The 14,650-nt window shown below is 43.2% G+C and overlaps 1 pseudogene; it reads right to left on the bottom strand.

The window, feature by feature from the left end:
• Positions 1-5,776: 5,776 nt before the first annotated feature.
• LOC136388342 (NADH dehydrogenase [ubiquinone] flavoprotein 1, mitochondrial pseudogene) overlaps positions 5,777-14,650 on the bottom strand; it is a 51,027-nt pseudogene continuing 42,153 nt past the window's right edge.

The raw sequence follows: 14,650 nt of genomic DNA, 5'->3' as shown, positions 1-14,650 counted from the left end.
AAAGAGCTAATAAAGGAAAATTTGCTATTCACAGTAAGGGAAAGAGAGCAAGGGAAACCACACCTTATAGTGGCAGGAGAGTGACCTGGGAGAATCGCTGCCCAGGGGAAGCACCCATAGCCTCATATAGACTATGCACACATGCCTCTGCAACGTGATCACACACTAATCAAGTAAAGTGCCTGCAGCTGGTAAACCCACGAGCAAGCCTAACACAGCTGCCCCACATTCCACCCCTTTAGAGTTGCTCACCTCACAATTTACACAATAAGTTTCTTCCAGAGTGGTCCCTGTGCAAGGAGTGAGGTACATTACAAAAACCAAAACAGTACAGTCTACAGCAACAGGATTACAAACACAGCTGTGAGTGAAATGATAGAGTGGTCAGCAGCACCCAGAGAGGCAAATCCTTCCCTTCTGGCAGAACACAGGCCAAGCTCTGTCTGCAGACAGCGCAGTAGCAGGTACCAGAGGCTGCCCCGGGCGAGCATTCCAAACCTTACTGGCCTGCACACCAGGATCTGGTTCTATGCGCAGCAAAATGGGAGAACTCATTATGGGCCATAAAGAAATTACAAGGTGCCCTTCATAATGCTGTCCCCCTGAGCACTCAAGGGATAACACACTTCTACCTTAAGTGGCCAGGTGCTGGTTGCCCAGGGAGTTAACTGGAGGTCCACCTCTAGCCCCCTACGCCATGATGCCAACAAGGCCACCCATTGTAGGTGGGGGACCTGTACAGTTCACGGACATGTCCACTGAAGCCATTGGCCTTTAAGGAGGCTGTTGGGGCAGAGAAAAGCACATTGCCCTACCGTCCAAAACCCGGCTTGAGGAAAACATTCTTGGTGAGTATCTGCAACTGAATGGGAACAGCTGCCTGGTGCAGAAGGGCCTCCACTGGAGCTGGGCACCTCTGTCGAGGTCTCTCATTTAAAATCCGGAGTACTGTTCATAGTGGCGGGTCCATCCAGTAAGGGAGCTGGTGCCCACCTCCTGTCAAGAGGAAGTTTTAAGAGTTCATTATATCACTCAATAATACCAGCAGCCTGTGGGGGTTAGGGGACATGGTACTTCCAGTCCACCCCTAGGTCTTGAGCCCATTGCCTCACCACAGAACCCATGAAATGGGACCATTGTCACTTTCAAGGACCAGTGGCTGCCTGTACACAGCACTCAAGTGGTCCAGAGCCTGTATGACTGACCTTTGGTCTGGGTTACGGGCAGGGTAAGCAGCAAGCAGACCAGTGGCAGTATCTACACATATAACTGCATACTAGTGTCGTCCAACTTTGGTAAGGGTCCAATGATGTCTATTTGCCACTGTGTCAGTGGAACATGACCTCTCTGCATCTGACCAGGTAATGCCAGTTGTCTGTGCAGGCAGAAGCAGATTAAGGCCAGTTGAGGCCCAGGGCACAGAAGAAAATATTGGGCCCCTAACATTAGAGAAAAGTGTAAAGTTGGGCTTTTGTAGGGCCCTTCAGAAGTCGGGGCCCAGAGCACACGCCTGGTGCGCTCGCTGTTAAATTTGTTTCTGTCTGCAGGTGCTCCTGGGAACATACAGAACATTGCTCACAGGCTACAAGTACCTCTGCATAGGACACAGGCAAGTTCCATGCCTTAACCATAGCTCACATACTTTTCTGTCCCACATGGAGCAGGCACCAGTGGAGCCACTGGGCCATGTCACCTGCAGGCGCAGTCTCCAACCATCGCACTCTTGCCAAAGTGTAATGTCTCATCATTCCCAAGATGGGCTAGAGGGGCATGCCCTGTGACATGGTATACTGTCTCCTGTTACTGGTGTCCCATTTCCCATAAGTCCTGCCACATGGCCTGACCCCATAGCAGATGGTGCATTACCATCCACTGGTTAATGTGCCAAGTAGCAATCCAAAGGGTCAGTCCATGATAGACAGGCCAGCTGTCAGAGCAAATCACCAAAGGTGAAGGTTCATTATGGGCAACTAGCTGTATGACTCTTAATTCCGCCTATTGGCTGCTTAGGCCTGTGCCTGTGTCCATCCAAATAGTCTCAGTGGCTGGATGGAAGGCGATAGCCATCCACTTGGCCCGTTGGCCCCTGCTGGAGCCATCAGTGTACTAGGCATCCTCAGGGATGGGCATTAATCCCTCCTGGTAGGGACTGACTTCAGGTTTTGCCTCCTGAGCCCCAGCTGCACCTGATTCTAAGGTCACATAGGTGACTGGACCCAAGAATTAATACAGTTTTGCTCTCAATGGGCTGGTGCTAAGAGCACAGCATTCTTGCAAGTTTGCACCCCACTTGGCCAGGGTGGAGGTTTGGGCCATACCAGTACGAAGTTTGGTTGTGGTGGGGCAGCTGTGTTAGGCTTGCTTGTGGGTTTACCAGCTGCAAGCACTTTGCTTGATTACTGCGTGAGCACTTGGCAGAGGCACGTGTGCACAGCTATATAAGGCTAGGGGTGCATCCCCTGGGTGATTCTCCCAGATTGCTCTCCTGCCACCTTGAGATGTGGTTTTCCTTGCTCCCTTGCCCTTACTGTGAATAGCAGATTTTCCTTTGTTTTTTAGCTTTCACTTTTGTTGTTTATTTGCTCACCTGTCCTTGTGAGTCTCCAATAAATGGGTATGGCCTGATGCTTTCTGGCTCCACAGTTTCTCTACCATCTGCCTGAATTCAATGGGAACCTGCATAGCCTCAGTCACCAGCATTATAGTTTCCCAATCTGTTACCCATCCTGCATTAGGGTCTGTGGTCTTGACTGTAACTGGAATTGTGGCCATAACACTCTCAGTGGCTAGGAGGACAGTATACACAGCTGCCAGTCATTTCTCCACTGATGAGTAACAACTTCAGTGCCTTTCTTCAACTGGGACCAAAACCCAACAGGTGGCCACAGGTGCTCTGTTGCCACAGTGCCATCCAAACCCCTCAGGGTCACATGGACATCAAGCTCACAGGGTCTGGCAGGATCAAACATGTTCAAGAACTGTGTGATTTTGACTGTTCTCTTAGCTGCTGCAAATACACTGTGCCTGCTTAGTTCAATCCCAGTGAACCCCCTTCTGAATAAGGTGATATAAGGGATGCAGTAACTGAGCTAAGTGGGGTATGAATGCTCACCAATACTCCAACAGATGTAGGAATTCCTGTAACTGTTTTACCGTAGTGGGCACACGGTATGCTTGGATCTTATCTATAACTGCGTCAGGGATAACCTTTGTCTTACTGACCAGACAACTCCCCAGAATTTAACACAAAACCCAGGCCTTGTTATTTGCCCTCGTTCACCGCCCAGCCACAGCTTTCATATGGGATAGCAGGGTAGGGATTGTTTGCTCCAATTCTGGAAGAGTGTCACTAGTTAGCATAATGTCATCGATATAGATAACATACAATCTGTCTCTGGTTATTTCCATTTAGCCAGGTCAGCAGCCACCAGCCCATGACACAAGGTGGGGCTATGCAAATAGCCCTGTGGTAAAACTGTAAAGGTCCATTGCTGCCCTTCCCAACTGAAGGCAAATCAGTCTTAACTCTGCAGCTATATGAGTAGAGAAAAAGGCATTAGCCAAATCTGCGACAAAGTGGCATATCCCCAGATCATGACTCAACCGATCTATCAGGTTAGATATTGAGGGTACAGCAGCATGTGAAGGAGGAACAACTTTATTAAGTTCCCTGCAATCCACTGTCATTTGCCAGGTTCCCTCTGGTTTGCACACAGGCCACACTGGTGAACTGTAAGGGCTATGTGCCAGCCGGATCATCCCCACCTTTTCTAGTTTGAGGACATTCCCAGTGATTTCTTCATAGCCTCCTGGCAGGCGGTATTGCTTCATGCTAGTCACATGCCAGGGAACAGGTAATTGCAAGGGGGAATGTGCTGCATGTCCTCGCAACCCTGCCTTCATGACCTGGACTCGCAGGCGAAACTCCCCAGCTGTAGTTTCCAACCACAGTCCTTGTAAGACATCTACTCCAAAACTATAATCAGGAATAGGGGATACATATACCTTATATGGCTTAGGAGGCAGTCTTCCTATCCCCAATGGAATATTATTGGCTTCACTCAAAGAGTTTTACACCCACACCCATCAATGCTCACTGGGGTCCCAGCAAATCATTCTGGGTTCCCATAAAGAAGGGAACATTCTGCACCTGTATCCACCAAGGCCAGCACCCGTTGTACATTAGATGGGAACCAGTGAATAGCCAGTTCTATGTGGGGCCTCTGGTCCATGTCCATCCCTGTTAAACGGGTCCCTCGGCCTTCCCCTCATTCAAACTAGAACAGCAGGTCTTGGGGGTCCTCCTCTCTTTCAACAGTCTCCATCATATAATCATAAACCGTGTTGCCTGCACACCAACCATTTTATTGGTAGCTGCTGGGGCCATTCGTCTCAGTGGCTGGAATCTCTGCCCTGGTTTAAGCTGCTGCCAAAGCTCCAAAAGAACCATATTAGGCTTGCTATCCAATTTCTCCCTATCTGCCCAGCTGCAATGAAATCTTCCCACATCTGTGTTCGGGTAACTTTTACAGGCCCATTCCTCTTGCTAGTCAGAGGGGCAGCACGGGAAGCAGCACTGACTTCTTTATGATTCTGTGCTGCTTCCAGCTCCCCCAAATCTGCTACCATCTATTTAACCACGTTGATGGGCTGCCCCACATAGGGGTCCAAGATAGCCTGTAGTGAGCCAAAAAGGGCTAACAGGGCTCTACAGAGAATAAGGTCCCTCATCCCTGCCATAAACATGTCCTCATCTGTCCCACGGGACCTCAGGTTGAAAGCAGTATTCTTCATGCCAAGTTTTCAAATTATCTGGGACCGCTCACTATAGCACTGCCACCAACTCAGTGCCCCCAGCAGGTCTCCAGCATTTTTCTAGGCTGTATGTGGCCATCATACATTCTAATAGGGTATGGTTTCCCAAATTATCATGGCAGTTCTGAAGATGCTGCCTCAAGGGGGAGTGTGTGGTAATGGCAGCCAATTTCTCTATCTCTGTTCTGGAGAGCATGATGCCATCCCCTCTATGCACCAAAACCACAGAAATCAAGCTGCCAGGGGCTCCATGGGTTTCTGCCTGAGTTGCACCCCCAACCCCATCAGCTCTGCCTGGATTTAGGGCCAGACAACAGAGTGCTCCACAACTTGCAGAGGTGGCTGTGCCTGCCCTTGAGATACTCTTGGCTGCTAGGTGTTTTTTTGTTTGTTTGTTTTTGTTTTTTTTTTGTTTGTTTGTTTTGTATTTTTCTGAAGCTGGAAACGGGGAGAGACAGTCAGACAGACTCCCACATGCGCCCGACCAGGATCCACCCGGCACGCCCACCAGGGGCAATGCTCTGCCCACCAGGGGGCGACGCTCTGCCCCTCTGGGGCATCGCTCTGCTGCGACCAGAGCCACTCTAGCGCCTGGGGCAGAGGCCAAGGAGCCATCCCCAGCGCCCAGGCCATCTTTCCTCCAATGGAGCCTTGGCTGCGGGAGGGGAAGAGAGAGACAGAGAGGAAGGAGGGGGGTGGAGAAGCAAATGGGCGCTTCTCCTATGTGCCCTGGCCGGGAATCGAACCTGGGTCCCCCGCACGCCAGGCCGACGCTCTACCACTGAGCCAACCAGCCAGGGCTTGGCTGCTAGGTTTTTAACTTCTGGGTGACTACCAGTGACTTCTCAGAAGAAGAATAGTTGGAAATGCCTGCTCCTGTTGATTCAAAGCCACTCCACTGGCATGAATGCAGCTCCATCTTCAGTGCCCACTTCAGGTCCTATGGCTACCAGCTCTCAGCCTAAAGCTGAGACTCAAGCTCTTGAACCCACAGTTGTTTCTTCGACAACTGTAGCTGCCAATGTTTAGCTTCCAGGGAAAATTGCAACTCACAAACCTGTAATTCCTTCTCTGGAGACCATTCCAGTTCTAGGTGCTGTTGGTGCTCAGCCTGCACCTCACACTGAAGCTCTTGAGAGCAGTTGCCCTCCTTCTCCAGCACTCGTTTCAGTTCATACCATCGCTGGTTCTCAGCCTATAGCTTGACCTACAGTTTTCAGACCTGCAGCTCTTTCTCCAGTGACCATCCCAGCTCATGGTATTGCCATTCGGTCTGCAGCTCACCCTGGAGCTTTGACCTTAGGCAGCTTTTTGTACAGAGCTCTTGGTTTCATCCTGTAGGGCTGTAAAAAACACCCAGCCCACAGCTCTCAAAAAGACAGCCATAGGGAACCATATGCTGGAGAACAACAAACACTCCTCTACTCCACTCTTTAAGGGTGATGGCTGCTCCATACTGATCTAATCTGAATCCTGCCCATTCTTCCAGATGTAATGGTAGTAGTTGAGGCCAAGCAGGTTCTCATTGAATTTGGGCAGACAGTAGAGGAACTGCAGAGCCAGAAAGTGTCAGGCTATACCCATTGATTGGAGGCTTGCAAGGATAGGCGAGCAAATAAATAAAAAGGAAAAAAGCTAATAAACAAAGGAAAACCTGCTTTTTGTAATAAAGGGCAAGAGAGCAGGGAAAATCACACCTCACAGTGGTGGGAGAGTGATCTGGGAGATTCGCCACCGAGGGAAGCACCCATAGCCTTACATAGACTATCCATACACACCTGGTGCTGCCACGTGCTCACACACTAATCACGCAAAGTGCTTGCAGCTAGTAAACCAGCAAGCAAGCCTAACACAGCTGTTTTTCCCACAGGGCATTTAGGAAAAAGCCCACTTTAGCCTCCTTTACTTTTATTTTTGCCAGGAAGACAAATTCAGTGCCTTTTAAACTTAATAGCCATGGTGTGTGATTTTAGTATAAACACATAATTTCAGCCCTCTTTGATTGAGAAATCCCATTCATTTATTCACTTACAAATATTATTTGAGCTGCATCTGTGCATCTTTAAGTTAGGCTCTGGGGATACAAAGAAACAAAATGATCCCTGTCAGAGAAACTTTTATTTATTTATTTATTTTAATTTTTTATTTTATTTATTCATTTTAGAGAGGAGAGAGAAAGGAAGAGAGAGAGAGACGAGAGAGACAGAGAAGGTGGGGAGGAGCTGGAAGCATCAACTCCCATATGTGCCTTGACCAGGCAAGCCCAGGGTTTCAAACCAGCGACCTCAGCATTTCCAGGTCGATGCTTTATCCACTGCGCCACCACAGGTCAGGAGAGAAACTTTTAGTCTAGAGTTAAAGCTGGGCTTTTAACCAGTTAGGGCAAGCAGCAAGGCAAGTGCTATGAGAGAAGCAAGGACAGGGAGTTGAGGAAACATTAGGGAGAAATGACAAACTCAATTTGGGGGGGACCAATAAAACACTTCCCTAAGGAAGTGTTTCCTATTGCTGCTGCAACAGATTGCCACAAACTTAGTGGCTTAAAACGACACACATTTGTACAGCCTGGTGACTATAGTTAATAAAACTGTGTAGTATGTTTGAAAGTTGTTAAGAGAGTAGATGTTAAACATGCTCATCACCAGAAAAAGAACTGTAACTATATGGGGTGATGAATACTATCTAGATTTACCATGGTGATAATTTCACAATATTTACAAATAGCAAATTGTGCCCTGGCCAGATAGCTCAGATGTTTAGCGCATTGTCCCAAAGCACGGAGATTGCTGTTTCAACCTCTGGTCAGGGCACATACAGGAGCAGATCAATATTCCTGTCTCTCTGCATCTCCCTCCCTTTCTCTCTCTCTCCCTCTCTCTCTCTCTCTCTCCTCTCTCAAATCAATACAATAAACATAAAAGAAAGCCACCAAATAGCAAATCATTATGTTGTACACTTGAAACTGGTATAAGATTGTATGTCAGTTATATTTTAGTTAAAAACAGTACTGACACAAATTTATTATCTTACAGTCTGGACACTGGAGGTCCAAAATTAACACGTCAGCAGGGCTATAATCCCTCTGGATGCTCCACAGGAGTATCTGCTCCTTTCCTTTTCCTACTTCTGTAGGCAATCTACATTCCTGGGCTCCTTGCTACCTGCCAGCAATGGCATCATTTTGACCTCTACTTTTATGTCTCATCTTCTCTCTCACTCTGATCCTGCTGCCTTCCTCTGTGATTACTTTGGACCCACCCAGATAAATCAGGATAAATTTAACCATTTCATTTATCCAGGGCAAATTCACCTAGGATAATTCATCTCAAAATTTGAAACATAATTACATCTGCCAAATCTTTTAGCATGTAAGGTAACAGGTTCCAGGGATTATAATGTGGATGTCTTTGGGAGGCCATTATTCAGTTTACCACAAGAAGTAACCCCAGAAGGAGATTGGAGACTTCCAGGCAGTACAAACATTTAGAAAATCCTAAAAGGAGAGTTGTGGAACTTCATAGTTCAATGTCATGGCTATAGAATATGTATACAATATAATATAATAACATTTACTCCACCTCATGAGATAGGATGAGGTGCATGTAAAGTTCTAAGAACAACATAACGTTATTCATGGTGATGATTAGTAAAGGAAGAAATTCAGAAGAGAGGCTAAAATAGTATGTAAGAGCCAGAAAAGGACTGATCTTATTGAGGTCTTGTTAAATTCACATAAGAGGAATCCAGAGAAGAATTCAGCAGAAATGTGGCATGATTACACGTGCATTTAATGTAACTGCCCTTGCTCATTGAAAAGGCTGGGATACAGGTGAAGTGAGTGAAGCACTTGGTTTGTACACACAATTTAAGGAAGCACCAAAAGACTCAGTAATTAAAATAAATGATATTTTAATGTAATATTTAAAAAAATTAAAATGCAAAAAATTTATGATGACCAACTTATGAAAGGTTTAAATGAAAGCAGGGTTGTTAGGGAGATCATTGAAAAGGTGTTATGATGATCTAGGTGAGAGAGAATGAGCCTGAAGCAGAGGAGTAGAACTATATATATATGAAGACAGAAAAGGAAAACGATAGATTGTGCAGAAGGGTTGGTAATACCTTTTCCTGAGAGAGTATACTCAAAAGGAAGCAAAGGTTTAGATAGGGGAGATGCTAGAGTGCATCTAGGAGGACACTAAGTTCTGTTTTGGAAACCCTGTGGGTAAGAAGCCTTTGATACATTCAGCTGGGGATTCCAATAGGCAATTGAAATATATGAATACAGTGGAGCAAAATTTGTTATTTCAGTTTTTCTGCTCCCTCACCTATTAACCTCTCATTTTTTTCACTACTGTTTCCCTGCTAGCCCAATTCTTTAGGAGAAACCAAAAGAACCTTGAAGGCCCTAATTTCTTGGGGTATAGGAGTAAAAAGTTGGGACCTTAGTTTTGGAAGAAAGATGACCAGGGAATGTCAGGCATGTGTTAGCAACTGACGGATCTTCCCTTTGTCCTGGATTATTTTCAGCTCATTACATTTTGACTCTCACTGTTCCTGTACAGATCATGTCATCGGCTGTATCAACCCTTAACCTTTGTTGTACTGTCACTTATTGACAACTTAGTCATTTCCTCTTTCTCATCGAAGACTTTAAACCCTGGATTAGCCACACACATCCTGTTACCTAGAAGTCCTTTTTTTCTTTTATTCAATGTGAGAGAGAGGGGGACAAACAGGGACAGACAGACAGGAAGGGAGAGAAATGAGAAGCATTATTTCTTTGTTGTGGTGCCTTAGTTGTTCATTGATTGCTTTCTCATATGTGCCTGGACCAGGGGACCACCACTGAGCCAGTGACCCCTTGCTTAAGCCAGTGACCTCGGACTCAAACCAGCAACCTTGGGCTTCAAGCCAGTGACATTTGGGCTCAAGCCAGTGACCATGGGGTCATATTTATGATCCCACTCTCAAGCTGGATGAGCCCACTCTGAAGCTGGAGACTTTGGGGTTTCAAACCTGGGTCCTCAGCATCCCAGGCTGTCACTCTATTCACTGTGCCACTACCTGGTCAGGCTACCTGGAACTCTTCTACTCTAAAATCTTAAATGCAACCAGCCCTGGCCAGGTAGCTAAGTTAGTTAGAGTGTTGTCCTGATACACCAAGGTTGCAGGTTTGATTTCTGGTCACGGCACATACAAGAATCAACCAGTGAGTGCATAAATACGGGGAACAACAAATTGATGTTTCTCTCTTTAAAATCAATTTGAATTTTTTTTTTTTTTTGTGGCAAAGACAGAGAGAGTCAGAGAGAGGGACAGATAGGGACAGACAGACAGGAAGGGAGAGAGATGAGAAACATCAGTTCTTTGTTGTGGCTCCTTAGTTGTTCATTGATTGATTTCTCATATGTGCCTTGACCAGGGGGGCTACAGCAGATCGAGTAACTCCTTGCTCAAGCCAGTGAACTTGGGTCCAAGTTGGTGAGCTCTGCTCAAACCAGATGAGCCTGTGCTCAAGCTGGCGACCTCAGGGTCTTTAACCTGGGTCCTCCACATCCTAGTCCGAAGCTCGATCCACTGCACCACTGCCTGGTCAGGCTTTAAAAAATTTTTAATTAAAAAATAATCTTAAATGTAAACATATCACTCTAGGACTTGAACCTTCCTGCCAATTCTTCCTTCTGTCACTCCTATTATCAGTTCCGTGAGCTCATCAGTCTCAGCAGCCCTTGACCTCCCAGACTGGGTGTCTGTCAGCCCCTCTTCACCTTCACTTCCATTCCTATCCAGGTTACACTGCAGTTCTGCATTACTTCAGCCATTTTTACACCGGTATCCTAAATTCCCTTGCTTTCTTCTTATATTATTTGATAGACTCCATACCTTTTGCACATTTTCTGGTGATTTGCTGGAAATTTTTGCCATTTCATGGCTTGTAGAAGGATTACCTCAGTCTTCACTTTCACCTTCACATCGTGTTCTCCCAGTGTGCATGCCTGTTTCCAAATTTATTCTTTTTAATAAGGACACCAGCCATATTGGATTAGAGGTCCACCCTACTCCAGTATGAGCACATAGATCTTCAACAACTCTATTCCCAAATAGTGCCACATTCTGAGGTAGTGGGACCAGGACATGAGCATATATTAATTTTGAATTTTGGAGGGGACACATCATAATTCCATCCATAAATTACTTGTTTAATGAAAATTAGTTTGTTTCCACTTATTAATAATGTTGATGCTAGAAGTGTAACTTATATAATAAAGTTTGCCACTATTTACATCCATCATGGAGACCACAGCAATAGCACTAACTACTGAAAATCCAGAAGACACAAAGCAGTGGAAAAAGCACTGCTACTACTTCAAACATGAATCTTTATTTGAAAAAGATTATACCCAAAGACAAAAAACTTAACATGTGTAAGTGAAGAAAGCCCATTTATGTATCTCTTTGTGATGCATTAGATCAAGTGACTGTTTCAATTAATTTCTTTTATTTTTATTGAATGTTTTCTTGTGCACTTATGGAAAAGGAATAATAGCTGTTGGTGTGTTGGCTCTAATAGCAGAAGAGAAACTTTACAAACAGTAAAATGATACCTGCTTTTATGTCAGTTTTATGCTTCAAATAGAAAATCAGTTCATTTTAACAAGTTTTTATAATCCAATTCATGTAATCAAAATGAAGATAAAATAGCTAGACATCTAACATTGTGAAAACTATTATAAACTCTGTTTTGAAATCTCAGCATTGGAAAGTAATTTTTGCAAAGATGATTTAAATACAAATACTAATGAATCACAGCATTATGATATAAACAATGATCTTAACAAATTAAGAAATCTTTGGAGCAAAAATTGGTTTCAGTATGCTAATATTCATTTTTATGTGAAAACATATACTTCACAAGAAGAGCTAACAATTTCAGATAAGTACATGAAAAGAGTGTTAATATCATTAATCACTAAGGAAATGCAAATTAAAACCATTATAAAATGCTAGTATACACCTGTATTATTCTGTTCAGCTGCTATAACAGAATACCACAGATGGAATGCTTAAACAAAAGAGATTTATTTTTTCACAGTTCTGAATGCTGGCAGGGTTGATTTCTGGTAAGACCTCTGTTCTTGGCTTACAGATGAATGGTTGCATATTACTGAGTCACTTGACTTTTCTTCTGTTCATAAGTAGTCCTGGTGTCTCTTCCTCTTTTTATGAGGATGCCAGTCCTATTGAATGAGACTGCCACCCTGATAATCTCATTAGTCTTAATTACCTTCTTAAAGGTTCTTTCTATAAATACATTGACATTGAGGGTTAGGGCTTCAACATATAAATTAGGAGGTGGCACAATTCAGTTTATAATACCTTATAAGAAAGTTTTAAAAAATTATTTTAAAAGATGACAATACCAAATACTGGCTATGATACAGAGCAACTGGGACTTGCATACATTGCTGATGGATATACAAACTGTACAGCCATTTTATTATTTATTATTTTTGAAAAGAGAGATGATGAGAGAGATGAAAAGCGTCAACTTGTAGTTGCAGCACTTTAGTTGTTCATTGATTGCTTTCTCATATGTGTCTTGATGGTGTGGGTGGGGCTCCAGCTGAGCCAGTGACCCATTGCTCAAGCCAGCAACCTTGGGCTCAAACCAGCAACCCTGGGATCATGACATCCCATGCTCAAGCTGACATGCCTATACTCAAGCAAATGAGTCTGTATTTAAGCTGGCAACCTTAGGGTTTCAAACCTGGGACCTTAGCATCCCAGCTCAATGCTTTATCCACTGCGCCACGTCCAGTTAGGCTTGTACAGCCATTTTAGAAAACAGCTGGGCAGTTTCTTACAAAGTTAAACAAACCCTTAACAGACAACCCAGCAATCCCACCCCTAAACGTTTACCTAAAAGAAATGAAAACTTCAGCCCATACAAAAGTTTAGATATTTATAGTAAATTTATTACTTTATTTACAATAGCCCCAAATAGGAAACAACTATCTATCAGTGAGTAGAAAAAATAATAGTATATTCATGCTAGGAATACTACTTAGTAATAAATAAGAGCATATATTATTTGCTTATTCATTTACCTATTGATGAACAGTTGGGTTGGATCCAGTTTTGAGCTACCAAGAGTAAAGTTGTTATAACTATTCAGGATCAAGTCCTCACAATATATTATATATATATATATATTATATATATATTTTTTATTTTCTTTGAATTAATACAGAGGAGTAAAGTTGTTGGGTTACATTTATTAGTATTTGTAGTTTAACATTATAACAAACTGCCAGACTGTTTTCCACAATGGCCACACATTTGCATTCTTTCCAGCAATCTTTGAGTCCCAGTCGCTTTACAACTCCCCAATACGTGATGTTTCAGGGTTTGTTTTTTTTTTCTTAAATAAATTCCTTTTATTTATCTTTTTATTTTTGGACTTATGTTTTTAGATTTTATTTATTTTTAGAGAGAGGAGAGAGAGAGAGAGAGAGAGAGAGAGGGAGAGAGAGAGAGAGTCCAGGTCAACGCTTTATCCACTGCGCCACCACAGGTCAGGCGTTTTCAGTTTTTTTTTATTTTAACTACTCTAATGGATGGTCAGTGGTATCTTTTATTATTGCAGTTTTCATTTCCCTGATGAATTATGGCATTGAGGATTTTTTTAGTGCCTATTTTTTTAAAATAGATTTTTTTAGAGCAGTTTTAGACTCATAACCTTCCCTGGACTCTCGGCGTCCTCTTCCTGTCCCTTACATATTGAATTTCTGGGGCTGTACCACAGGTCCTTACCTCTTTATAATTTTTCCAGATAAAGCTTGTTCACTGTTTGGGCTTTGGATACCATCTAGCTACCAATGATTTTATGGTATTTAAAGATATTAGCTCTGAATACACAATAAACAAAATGTCTCATCTCTACTATCACATTAATATACTTTGGAAATAAGAAGAGTGCTCACCTTAGAATCCCCACATTGCTTACCAAAGAATAGGCAGAGACATTTGCTCAGCATATGAAGTTGAATACTGTTTGTCACATACTTTCAATATGTGACACTGTAGTATATTAAAGAAATACTGGCCCTAGCCAAGTTGCTCAGTTGGTTGGAGTGTTGTCTTAACACACCAAGCTTGCAGGTTCAATCCCCAGTTAGGGCATCAATTAATGCATAAATAAGTGGAACAACAAATTGACATTTCTCTCTCTCTCTCACTTCCTCTCTCTCTAACATTAATAAATAAAAAATTAATTGGTCCATGATAAGAATATGAATAATATACCAGGTAGCAAAAAGTATGAGCTAACTCATTATATTATCAGTAAATGCTTTCAGAATAATGAAGACTTCAGGTGGGGTGTGCAGCAGAAGCTTTAGATGATAACATTTGAACATAGGTTTAAAGGGTCAAGTGCAATTTCAACATGCAAAGAGGAGAGAGCAGTGTATTTCAGGCACAGGGATGCTCTGTGTGTGTTTATGGAACAGTGAATAAGTGGCTAATACAATAGAGATCCTTCCACATCCACTTGTTAGCCAAACTACAAAATAACTTTGTCAACTTGGCAGAGTAAGCATTATTATCTCCACTTTACAGATGAGTTTGAATAAAATCACATGACAGGTCAAAGGCAAGCCAGGACCAGAACCTGTTCTCTTTAGTCTTCTTTTTTAAAGTACTTATCACTCCCGGGCATGTGTAGAAATTAAAGTCCATAAAGTTAGATTTCTTTTTCTCCATCTTAAGATAGGTTTACTTTTGAAAATCTTGTATTTAATAATAAAGGCAACTTAATTGTATAAATTAA

The sequence above is a fragment of the Saccopteryx leptura genome, chromosome 1 (assembly GCF_036850995.1).
Source record: "Saccopteryx leptura isolate mSacLep1 chromosome 1, mSacLep1_pri_phased_curated, whole genome shotgun sequence".
Taxonomy (NCBI): domain Eukaryota; kingdom Metazoa; phylum Chordata; class Mammalia; order Chiroptera; family Emballonuridae; genus Saccopteryx; species Saccopteryx leptura.
The sequence above is the reverse complement of the archived record's forward strand: the minus strand, read 5'-3'. Positions and strand labels throughout refer to the sequence as shown.